The following is a 12,911-nucleotide window of genomic DNA, read 5'->3' on the forward strand; positions in this document are numbered from 1 at the left end:
TCTTATCTTTCACAAGACATAGGGAAGATAAAAAGCTGTTTTATGATGGTTAATTCTGCTCAGATTACAACATTATTTAAAACTGAGAGAATCTTTTAAAAAATTGAATTTTCTTTTTTCCATCTACCTTAATTACTTTATGGCATTTTTATTCATCGTAGGCAATGAATTGTCCACAGATAAATGGAAGTGTTGATAGAACTTTCACTTTGGAGCTCTTCTATAATCAGAATGTGAAGATATTTGGATTGCTTTATGAGGATATTTAAATACAAGAAGTAGCTTTTTATGTTTCAGATTGAAAGCAAAGAAAGCCACTTCACCGATTCTAAATTCGTTCTGTAAAGCCCCGAATTACTAAAATGAAGTTCATTCAGCTCAAACATAATCAGTCATTTTCTCTTTTGCTCTGAGGGAGAAGAGCAGTCCCTGGGTCATCTCAGATGGCTTTTTACTTGCTTATACACCTTTCATAGTACTCTGAGGGAGGGTGTGCATTAGAACTAGTGTGGTATTGATCGAGGTAGGAAAAAAACCCACTGTAACAAATCATGGTATCTGACTTTAGAACCCAAACCAATTGCTTCTCATGTTGTTGTGTAGACTTAGTGAATGGACCTAGGCTCTTCTGGTCATGTCAGATTTAGAATTCCTTCACGCAGAACACATTAAACAATATGTGGGAGTTACAGGAACCCATTTATCATACACTTAATGAGAAAAAGCTGGCCTGTAATAATGCAATGGTTTTTTAATATCGAGGATGCTGAAACTTCTGGAGTAAGCAGGTAACCTGTATATTTAATTCAAGGACTGAATCATAAGGACTCATCTTAGGGAAGGTCCTCACCATTATTTAGTGCTAGATTTTTTGCTTTGGTTCCTACAAAAACTTTCATCTCCCAGTATTTGAAATGCAAATATTTCCATTGGGCTTTTGGTTTCTTTCATGGTTTTCAAAGGCACTGCATCATTATATTTGGTAATTTCATTTACTTTGCATAATTGTTCCTAATCTTTATTTTTAAATTAAATCTTATTGTAGAATACATCAGTGAAAGGTGCTTCTTCCATTTTCCATTTGAAATATATCATTTAAAATGGATTCCCAAGTTTACTTTAAAAATACATAAATTGAAAGAAAAATTCCATTCCCTCTTCCCCCCAAATGAACAACAGTCCCTGGAGAAAGATTTCTTTTTTTTAATTAGACTCATTATACTTAAAATTGGAAATTATCTGTATCAGTTCCCCTTCCATGCAGAAGTCTTTGAACTCTGGTTTCCAGAGGACACAGAAGGTTGGGGCATCTCTACTTCAATCTAAAAAATCCCCTATTCCTTCAGCATCCCTCCTAAACTGTGGTTTCCAGTTGGCTCATGGCTTTGGTTTTTCTCTTTCTCAAACTCTTTGGGATACCACATTAAGAAAAGAAAACAAACAAAACAAAACAAAAACAAAAAACAACCGCCAAACCAAACCAAAACAAAACTGTCACAGGTGTGGTTAAATTTGAATATGGTAAGACTAGATAAGCATTGATGAAGCCTTACCAGATTGCTTAGGGAATGACTCACGCAAGTGAGACCAATGGAGGCTTTGGACAAGCACTCTCTGCCCTTACGTAGTTGCATGTACAGTGGCTGGGATAACAGTGCATGCTCCTGTGGTATAATTTGGGCAAAGTATAAGAGAGTCTGTCATTGGGACATTAGGTGGAAAAGTAGGCTAAAAGTTCTAGAAGCAGAAGGGTTGGGAAATGTTCATAGGAAAAGAGGGATAGAGTTGTTAAGATGGGGAACAGAAATATTAATGTGGGAATAGATAGAGCAGATTTGCAAGGAGGCTGATCTGATTTGACAGTACTCATGTTGGAGGGTAGTGGCAATGAGAAGATGGGATAAATAAAATAAGACCATGTACCAAGAGGCTTCATTCACATGCCACTGTGCTGACTCTGAGCTTGACATTGAGGTTCCTGGAGAGTCTGTAGGCTTTCTCGCACTGGTGTGACTGGATGAAGACAGTATTTTTGTCAGTATTAATCTATTAATCTGTTTGGGTTGTTGAGAATGCCCTACAACAGGAAGAGAATAGAAGCTAGGAGTGAGTCCCGTTATAGCTGTTACTCAGTGTTCTAGGTACTGAGCACATGTTCCATTGAACCAAGGAAGTCCAGGTTAGGACAGATGGATCAGAATGGAAGGAATTAAAGAAAAAGCAAAAGGATTGTTGGAAATAGTCAATGACAAAAAGAATTTGAATCTCAGATGACCGTGATTTTTGGTGCAGGTGGCAAGGAAAATGTTGGTGCCCTTGACAGAATGGGAGTATTAGGAAGAGGATTATTATTATTAACTATTTCTTTCATATCTCAGAGCTGAAATATGGAAACTTACTAGCTATGTGGTCTTGGGCAAATCATCTCTATATGAGATTCTTCATGGAGAAAACAGGCATGGGATCTCCTTACCCTAAGATTATGGTGAGGACCAAATGATGTGGGAGACAGAGATAGGGACATGACAGTCAAAATAAAACAAAAAGACAGAACTTCAGGTGTTTTACATGTGTAAGATGGTAATACTTCTAAAGGAAGTGGAATGGTAGGAAATAGGGGAGTGGGTTGGATATGAAATACGAGGTTAAGGGGGGATTATCAAACTATCTGATAGTGTGATTACAGGGACTGGGTGAAACCCTCCAGGTCTGTCTTCTGCCCTTTGGCTGAAATCATCTTTCTAAAAACAAATCTGGTCATTTCCTACTCAAAATGTTGTTTACTCTTGTTTCTCATTGTCCACAGCATGAAACTCTACCTCCTGCTCAAGGCCTAAAGGCCCATCATATTCTGGCCCCAAAATACTTTAAAAAATCATTTAGTGAACAGTAAATGCCCACTTTATGGCAGGCATTGAGCCGAGTTCTGAAGATAGGGAGGTTAAGAGGCACATTCTTTACCCTCTAGTGGGCGGTGCATGGTAGTAAGTGCGTGATTCAGCCAGCTATATAGGGGGATCTAGAAAGAGAAGCAGAGGAACACCTAATGTACATATCCTTTCTGGGACTAAAAGGGTGACCGAATTCAGGGAGGGAGGGCTTCCTAGAGGGAAGGTGCTTGACCTGATTTTTTTTTGAGGGGGGGTAAGAGTAGGAGTCAGGGGAAAGGAGAAGTGTGGATGGAGGAGGGTGTTTCAGAGGAGAGGGTGTTTTTCATTTCCTTTGAATCCTATCACCCAGTTACTGTTTCACATAGAACTTTAGTCATGCTTAGTTAACCTTGGCCACTTCTCAAATGTGGGGAAATGGAGATGAGGGAAGGGGAATATTCCTGGACCATGGGAGGGTGAAGGAGGACTTAACCAGGACTCCTCCAGACAGGTATACATAGGGCAACTGAATAACTTATTCAGATTAAGGCACTTTGAGGAGTAAAAGGGGGTGCTGTTAATAAGTATGTCCGGACCACAGGTGTAAACTGAAATACTCTAGGAAAATCAGGATGTTTGGTTGCTCTAGGCAGAGAACTTCCTTCTTCTGCGGTGACACCATCATAGCAAGGCCCTCCTGTCTCTACGTTGGCTTGTGAGCTCTCTTTGCATACTCTCCCTATAGGGCTTCTCTTTGGGACGGGCCCAACATCCAGAACTGCAGAACAGCCTCCTTAGAGAATGGGAGGGCTGCAGACTGGGTATGGAGCTAAGCCAGGTCTCCTGCCACCCCCCCCCCCCAGGCCAGGAGAGGCAGCAGTGTTCTGGCTGGATGGGTGGTGGGATGGGAAGCCTGGTGGGCAGCAATCCCAACCAGTCCCTAGTTTCAACAGTGAAGACTGGGTCCTTTGGGCTGATTGGAGGTGGGAGGTGGGGATTTGCTTTAGAGAATCAGAGCCTTGGTTTCTAGTTTGCTATTGATCAACTGCTATCCTGGGCGGTCCGTCGTGCCCCCATGCCCCCCCCCCCCCGCCTCGTGACTGTGAAAACTGCATGCAAATGGACACCTTTGTCTATGGATGCTTTCGTTTCTTCTTGTTGACATGGATGCTGATGCCAATGATCAGTCACAGAGAGTCTTTGCCTTGCTCTCTCCCGGGTGCGTAAATGGTGAGATTCAGGCTTTCGTGGACAGGCTAGGGAGAAAGGAGCTGGGAATAACAAGGACGAAGAGGCATTTTCAAATTATATACACAACATAAAATAGGGTTTTGTTTTAAAGAAAGGCAGTGAGCTTTTTTCTATTATTGTGGTTTTCTTCAGAATTTGTAATAAATTTAATATCTCCACTTGGGGTTCAATAACTTTAACAGAGAAAAATTGCAATTTTAATAATAAGCACAGGTTGATTGCCTACTTTGTCTTTTATATTAAAATGAATGTTGCAATTACTGTGTATTAATACTCAGTAAACTATGTTTCTTTTTCATTTGGAACTAAAAAAGTATTACTTCTAAGCAGGCACACACAATTTATCCTGGTAAATAAAGTAAGTCTAAGTGTGCATGTATACGTTTATTATGAAGCCATCTTTCAGAATGCACCAAATGGCAAGAGAGGGAAGCTGATTGTCTTTTATTGTGGAGCTGACAGAATGTTTATTAATGGCCATGGATTTGAAATGAGCATCTTACTAAATGGAAGTCTTGGGCCAACCTCTGACCCTTTTGTCTTAAAGGTTTGAGAACAGATAATATGAAAGAATACCAGCTTTTTTCCAGATGGCTGCATGCCTGATGTTCCTTTATGTTTAGCTGTCATTCAAATATGAATGCCCAGTGATTATAAGTGTCTCTTTCTCTTTTCTGGACTGAAATGAAACCTTTTATGTGTTGTGTGTTAAAACAGATTAACTGTTTGGCTCATCAGTAGGGAAATTAGAACAATAGCTGCCAACTCGATGCTATAGTAAAAGAATGTCCTTTGGGGCTTCGGGGTAAGGTTCATAAGCAAATGGTGTGTCCGAGTGTCAGGCTTGGGAAAGATGGGGGAGTTATAAAAATAATTCTCTTGAATTTTAATTTTATAACTGTATCTGGGTGAGAATAGTCGTATCTTTAAGAAGCATGCAGGATTTCGATAAAATTTCCCCAACTTTTTCAGTTTGGCCCATCATTAATTTCTTGGAGTACCACTGTGCAAGGTGGATTAGAACTGAAACGTTCCTATGTAATGATGCATTTGTCATGAAAGCATAATGCAAAATTACTATATAATGGTTTCCTGCCTTTCACTGAGCTAAGGTTGTCTTTTAAAAATACGTACATTTGATAAGATTCTCATAATGGATAATTTGAATATCATTTTTTCTCCTAATGCAGCAATTTTGTGATCTGAAAAGCAAGTAAGGCGGACAATTATCATTTAGGTATGGTTGAAATATAGACCTATCTGGGTGGCAAGAGGGAAACCGGTGACCCCTCAGTGACCTCTGCAGTAAAGGCGATGTAGGAGATGGCCAGAGGCCAAGGGTCTGAGGGGACCAACCACATCCATTTTAGGAAGCTAGAGTACTTTTAAAAATGCTCAATTGACTCACATTCTCAGCAGTGAGTAGAAAGATCGGCTCTCCTTTTCCCTGGAAACCCATAGCATGAGTTAAGTACAATATTTTTATGACCTAGTGGAAGAAAAAAAAGTATGCCTCATCCATTTATTTAATAGATTGTATTAAAAGATGTGCGTTTTTTGGGGTGATTTTTTTCTTCATGGAAAAACACAGAAAGGCTTCCCTTGAAAATTGTTGTTTTAATAACAGTTGTTTTCTAAAGCACCCAATGATGAAAACAAGATTAAATAATCAGCTATTTCACTGTTAACTTCATAGAATATTTTTGATGTTTAAAATTTTTTTAAAGATTTTATTTATTTATTTGAGAGGGAGAGAGAGCGCGCGAGAGAGAGAGAGAGAGAGAGAGGGAGAGAGAGAGGGAGAGCGAGCGAGAGAAAGAGCACGAGAGCACAGAGGGAGAGGGAGAAGCAGACTCCCTGCTGAGCAGAGAGCCGGATGTGGTACTCGATCCTAGGAGCCTGAGATCATGAGCTAAGCCGAAGGCAGCTGCTTAACTGACTAAGCGACCCAGGAGCCCCGATGTTTTAAATTTTTTTATAATTTTTTTAATGATTTATGCCCAGTTTTTCCTTTATAACAGCTTTATGGAAATATAATTTACATATCCTACAATTCACTCATTTATGATGTACGATTTAATGCCTTTTAGTGTATCCACAGAGTTGTGCATCTCTTGCTACAGTCAGTCTTAGAATATTTTCATTACTCCCCAAAGAAACCCCACTCATCTTAGCTGTCATTCCCTAATCCCCTCAGCCACTGGCAACCCCTAGTCTACTTTCTGTCTCTAGAGGTTTGCCTATTCTGGAAGTTTCATATGAATGGAAACAAAGAACCAATATGTGGTCCTTTGGGATCAGTTTCTTTTACTTGGCATGTTTTTAAGGTCCTTCCATGTTGTAGCATGTATTGGCACTCTTCTTTATGGCTGAATAATAGTCTATCGTATAGATACACTACATTTTGTTTATCTATCGGGGGTATCATTTGGCTTCCTTTAATTTTTCTAGGTAAGTACTTAGCACAGGGAGTGATCTCACTTGCCAGACAACTCAAGAATCAGACATGACTTCTTTTTTTTTTTTAATTAAGATTTTTTTATTTATTTACTCGACAGAGATAGAGACAGCCAGCGAGAGAGGGAACACAAGCAGGGGGAGTGGGAGAGGAAGAAGCAGGCTCATAGTGGAGGAGCCTGATGTGGGACTCGATCCCACAACGCCGGGATCACGCCCTGAGCTGAAGGCAGACGCTTAACCGCTGTGCCACCCAGGCGCCCCTCAGACATGACTTCTAACCAACAATAATGACTTGCCAACCATGTTGGTCCCTACAGACCAGCCTACTGTAAAATGTTAGTGGTGGTATCTAAGTATTTTAGTGTGAACATGACCTTATGGAAAACTTTCACTAAGGAACTTAACAACAGTGTCCTTTTTTTTTTTTTTTTTTTTTTAAAGATTTTGTTTATTTATTCGACAGAGATAGAGACAGCCAGCGAGAGAGGGAACACAAGCAGGGGGAGTGGGAGAGGAAGAAGCAGGCTCATAGCAGAAGAGCCTGATGTGGGGCTCGATCCCAGATCGCCGGGATCACGCCCTGAGCCGAAGGCAGACGCTTAACCGCTGTGCCACCCAGGCGCCCCGACAACAGTGTCCTGACTGCTTCTTCAAACCCAGAACTCTGTCATAAGGACCGATCCTGATAGTGATGATGTCACTGTAAGCTGTCACAGAGTGGTCCCGTCACACTTGCCCCTGGAAACAAAGGGCAGAACTAAATAACTGAAAAGGAGGCTAAGATTAAGGAATTAAAATAATTGGGTAAAAAGACTTTGTGACGTTTTCCTTGTAAATACATAGGGATGAGGTCAAATGCTAGCGCTGCAAGAGTCAGGTCTCTGCTCAGGTCTGTACACATTATGAAATCATCTTTTTGCTCTTTGACTCATAGGGCTTGATCTCACAACCCTGAGATCACAACCTGAGCTGAAATCAAGAGTTGGACACTTAACCAGCTGAGCCACCCTGGTTCCCTGGTTCGTTTGTTCGTTCGTTCGTTCCTTCCTTTTTTTTTTTTTTTTTAAAGATTTATTTATTTAGGGAGAGGGGAAGAGCAGAGGGAGAGGGAGAGGAAATCTCAAGAAGACTCCTTGCTGAGTGTGGAGCCGGACGTGGGGCTTGATCTTAGGACCCTGAGATCATGACCTGAGCTGCAGTCAAGAGTCGGTCTCTCAACCTACTGAGCCATCCAGGCACTCCTCCAGTTCCTTTGTTTAGAGTTTACCCAACATAAATTTTCACAGTAATAGCAAAGAATTCAGATGGTCATCACTCTAAGTAGGATGTGGAAGGAACCCAGAGAGTGTGACAAGGATGACCATATGTGGAGAACTTGCTGTGTTCAGAAACACGTGTACTGAGGCCTTATACAGATTTAATCCTTGCAAGCATCCTTTGAATAAGTACTCTTATGTACATGTTACAGGTGAACAGGCAAGGGGCGAGTCATTTTGTCCAGCATCCAACATCTAACCAGTAGTGGAGCCAGTGTGTACCCAGGCCATGGGACCCCAGAGCTCCTGCTTCAGATCCCAGTGCTGGGGTGTCACCTGCAGCCCTTGAATTCCTCATGACCTCTTTCGTTTCCCCAATGAATTTTATAAGTGTGCTTCCTAACTGACAGTAATGTTTGTCTTTCTTTTACATAGATCTGGTTACTGGTTACTTTATTCTCTGACTTACAAAAATCATGCATAATTGGAGAAAAAGTCAGAAAATACAGTCAAAAGGAAAAAAAAAAAGTACTTGAAACCCTGCAGTGTAGATAGCCCAGAAATAGAGGCCTGAGCTATGATGCTGTTGGTGAGGTGGTCTGATCAGGTGTCTTCATTCATTTTCTTCCACTATCACTGTCTTTGGGTGCAAAATTCTCAATGTTGCTTGCAGCGAGTTGGAGAGAGAAATGTCTGTTCCATAGGATCACGAGTCTATCTTCTGGAAAGGGCTTCCTCTAAAAATCTCCCTGAGTAGTTTGCAGGTGTCCCTTGTGACACAGGGTGCTTGGTGCTGCATCAGGTCAGAAAGGCCTGCTTGACCCTTGGCGTACCTTCGTGATGTGGAAGTTTCTTTGTTTCTTTGGGAAAGTTCACTCAGAATGCCTGCTTGAGATGCCCAGCAGATAGCATCTCTCTCTACAGTTTCCAATGGAGAACAAAGTCTAGTCTGCCCCTCTCCTCCCTACTTTGGGAATCCTCCTCTTTCTAAATCTCGATGTGAGGACAAGCCCTGAGCAGATGAAAGCTGGGATGATGCCTGAGAGTTGTGGCGAGGATGGGTACCACAGAGGGTGGTGTGTTCCAGACAGTGGCTGGTGGTTTGAGTCTGCCCCCCTCCCCTCCGTGCTGGTGAGATCACTGCCTGTGTTTGCAGAAGATTGGTGGTGGGGAATGCGGGGGCATGGAAGTTAGGAGCGGGGTGGGAAGAAACAGTTTACAGAAGACGAAGCATTATTGCCACATAGAAAGCAGTGGGGCATTTGTATATTTTATCCAATTAAAAACAATCATTTTGTAAGGTCTATTTTATCATTTTGGGGCTGAGGAAACTAAGTTCCTAAGAGTCACGTATCTTTATGTAATGTTACGTGGGTAAAAGAAGGGTCTATTCCCAGGTGTTTCATTTGTTTTCGCTTTGTCTTATGTTTTGTAATAATTAGAGCCCTGGTCAAAATTGAGACTCAGAATTTCATTTTTAAGGGAAATGAGAGACTGCTGTACTATGGGGCTCAGTTTGAATTCTCCAGTGAAACAAATAGGATTTTATTCTTTCAGCAAACTTTTATTATTATTATTATTATTATTATTATTATTATTATTATTATTTGAGCAACTGATTATTTGCAGGTGCTGTGTGTGGTTCTAGATGCTGGAAGCGAGATGTGTTCTCTTGCCGTGGAGCTCTCTGATTACTGGGTACAAAGACATAAAAACAATACAGCACTTTGAGTCTTGCGACGGTCTTTTGATAGAGAATGAATTTCATAATTCTAGAATTATTAAATCAGAAAAATGGATATAATGTCTTTGCTTTTTATGGCCTAATAACCGCTATTTCCTTTTTCATTAAAAAAATTTTTATTGTGAAGAACTTTGCATTTTTGCCCACATGTGTGTATCACCCACCCAGCCCCTCAAATTATCAACCATCTTTTATGCTTTTCCTGTATATTTTGTTCCTCCTTGTTTTTCCCTTGTAGGGATGTTGAGGGTCTTGGAGCAGGGTTTCCTGGGTGGTAATGGAATCTTATTGAACATTATTTTCCAAGTAACTTCCTGTATCCTTTTTATTTTGCCATTCTGGAAACAAAGAATGCATGGCACGTGCTTATTTTTTCAGTTGTTTAGCAGAAAGACAATGAAGTGGTTATTTGACGCTACGTTCAAGGATGAATCCTGCTGCTCATAAAGGGTCTGCCTTTTGCTGGCTTTAGAGGATTAGAGGTTCGTTTGCCTGGTGGAAAAGCGTGTGGAGTGTTAGTTGCAAAAAAAACAAAAAAAACTCTCAGCACGTACAAAAACACAGAACACCCTCCAAATAATCTTTCAAGTAAGCGAAGCTTAGCAAGAAATATAATTGCAGAGAACATTTGTGTTTGTGGTTTATATTTATATGTGTGTAAAGGCAGCAATTTCAGGCTTTTAAGGAATTAAGCTGGCTGGAGAATTGGGTATGGGAAATTAACCTGCTTAATTCGTTGGCTTGATTTTTGTGATGCTCGTGATGTGTGATGAGGACAGTCTTCCATGCTGTGTGATGCCTCCACAATTCACTGCTGAGAATGAAATAATTTTTCTCATGGGACAGGGGCTGCTGCAGGTTTTTTTCTGGTAGCTATTGGAACTAGTGATGCCTATGGGATAAATAAGAGGTTCCCATGAATCAGTTCTCACTAAAGAGTGCAGCCCTTTAAAAGTCTCCAGGTGTGGATGCTTTTGTATTTGTTGCTAGGAGTTCCCCCTGAAAATGCTTTTTTTCCCCCCACTTCTCTCTCCAGCCAATGTATTAGAAACTGTGATATACAAGTGATATTAGCTCTAGAATATGGAGAAAAGCTTGTTGTTTGCATAGGATTATACTGCTAACATGAGGGAATGTGCTTTGCAAACTCATTTCAGTTCTTAAACATCGCAGAGCAGGGGAACAGGTGATATTGACCCTCTTCTACTCTGAGTACACAGTCTTCCATGGGCCAGTGCTTGGTGCACTGGGCCTAGAACTCATCTTCTCTCTCGTTCATTTACATCACTGTCCTGAGGAGAGCCTGGCACTTGTAGGCACTTGGTCATTGTTTGAGGGAATGAGTGGAAATATTCGAAACCAGCATTTTCCAGGGTGTTCGCTATACAGCCTCGGTATTATGAGATCTTTGGAAAATAATTTCATGGCCAAAAAGTTGGGGAATATTAGTCACTGGTAGAGTCACTGAAGGTTTGAATGTGTTTTTGTGGCAAAGAAATCATTTTACCTTTGTTTAATCCAGTGTATAAAATCAGATGATTGTGGTGCCTTCTTATCACAGCACAACTATTAGTGTCCCACAGAATTACTGTTATGGATAAGAGCCTTTGGGAAATAGAGCTACAAATGAATAGAGTTCCTAGAGTATTTGACATTTGCCAGTGAAGACCACCAAATAAAAGTTAAGCTCAGACCTTGGCCTTCTATTCGTCTCTTTAGTTCCCGTTTTGAAGCCTCATCTCTCATCTCTTCCTTGACTATTTGGACTTTACATTTCCTATTCTTACTTATTTCCTGGGTTACTCTTTTAATGGTGCATTAAAACAAACTTTTTCTTGGGGCACCTGGGTGGCTCAGTGGGTTGAACATCTGACTCTTGATTTCGGCTCAGGGCATGATCTTGGGGTCGTGGGATCGAGCCCTGCATTGGGCACTGTGCCCAGCGGGGAATCTGCTAGAGATTCTCTCCCTCTCCCTCCCCCACCTAGAGCTCTCTCTCCCCTTCAGAAAAATAAATAAATAAAATCTTAAAAAATAACAAAACAACCAATAAACTTTTTCCTGTAAGAATAATACATGTTCAAGTTGGAACATGAAAAAATATAGATATGTAAAACATATCATTCTACTTACAGTCTTATGATCGCACTCTAAGAGGTAATGTACTTATATGTGGCTGTGTGTATCCTGTGGAGCCAGAGCTCCTGGCTTCCAGTCCCAGCTCTTGTACTTACTTGCTGTGTAACTTGGGGCAAGTTATTTAGCTTTCTGCCTCAGTCCCGTCATCTCTAAAATGGGTATAATGATAATGCCCATATAATAGGGTTGTTATGAGGAATAAATGAATATTTGTAAAATGCTTGGAACAGTACCTGGCACATAGAATTTATATAAGAGGTAAATTAAAGAAAAATGTGCATGCATGCATACGCATGTCCACACAACATGATGCTGTGTGCACGCATCACAGATTATTGACACATTACACCGCTGTTGGATATTCAGGTGGTTAGACTTTTCACAGTGATGAGCGGTTCTGTTGTGAACACCTGTCCCTCAGATTTTTTGAATAGCCGTTGTTATTTCCTTAGATTAATTCTTTATATTGGAACTACTGAACCATTAGATGTGCATGTTTATAAAACCTTGGTACAGTCTTCCTACAGAATTTAGTAAGAAATCCAATCTAATACTGATCACAACCATGCTTGAGAATGCCGTCTTTTTTCATTTTTGTCAGGTGTTGATGGTTAAACATTTTGCTGTTTAAGTAAACAGTACTGGTGGGGGCGGGGGGCTGTGTAATGTACTGGCTCAGTCAGTAGAACGTGCGATTCTTGATCTTGGGGTTGTGGGTTCGAGCGCCACGCTGGGTATAGAGATTACTTAAAAAAAATCTTCGAATAAAAAAACAGTACTAATGAAGTTAATTTCTGCCATATGTGTTTCCCCTTTGGTTGTTGCTGTTTATAGTTTGAAAGAAAAAAATAGACACTACTTTTGTTTTTGGGAGAACCCTTTCTGTATTAAGGATTTTAATCCCTTGTCATTGGTTGTAAATATCCCCTGCATCCTTTCCCTCCTTTTCTCTTAAGCTCTTTGTCCTGTGTCTTCCATTTGCTTCATTCTGTTGCCTGAATTTAGATTTTTATAGCTCTTTTGCTTTGTGGTTCTAGTATAACTTAAGTGAACGTTTGCAAAATACCATTGTTAAAACTATCCATAATATCTTAAAAAAAAAAAAAGCACATAGAGTATGGTACGTTGGTTGAAGAAGGGCATAGGACAATTTTTAAATGAAATTTGTTTATAGAGGAAATATCTACAATT

At 40.5% G+C, this 12,911-nt stretch overlaps 1 protein-coding gene across 1 annotated transcript in view; it reads left to right on the forward strand.

The window, feature by feature from the left end:
* PARD3B (par-3 family cell polarity regulator beta) overlaps positions 1 to 12,911 on the forward strand; it is a 980,330-nt gene that overhangs the window by 50,328 nt on the left and 917,091 nt on the right. The gene's annotated exons all lie outside the window — the stretch shown is intronic.

Source organism: Ursus americanus, chromosome 1, assembly GCF_024610735.1.
Source record: "Ursus americanus isolate L20-20 chromosome 1, mUrsAme1.1.p, whole genome shotgun sequence".
Lineage (NCBI taxonomy): Eukaryota > Metazoa > Chordata > Mammalia > Carnivora > Ursidae > Ursus > Ursus americanus.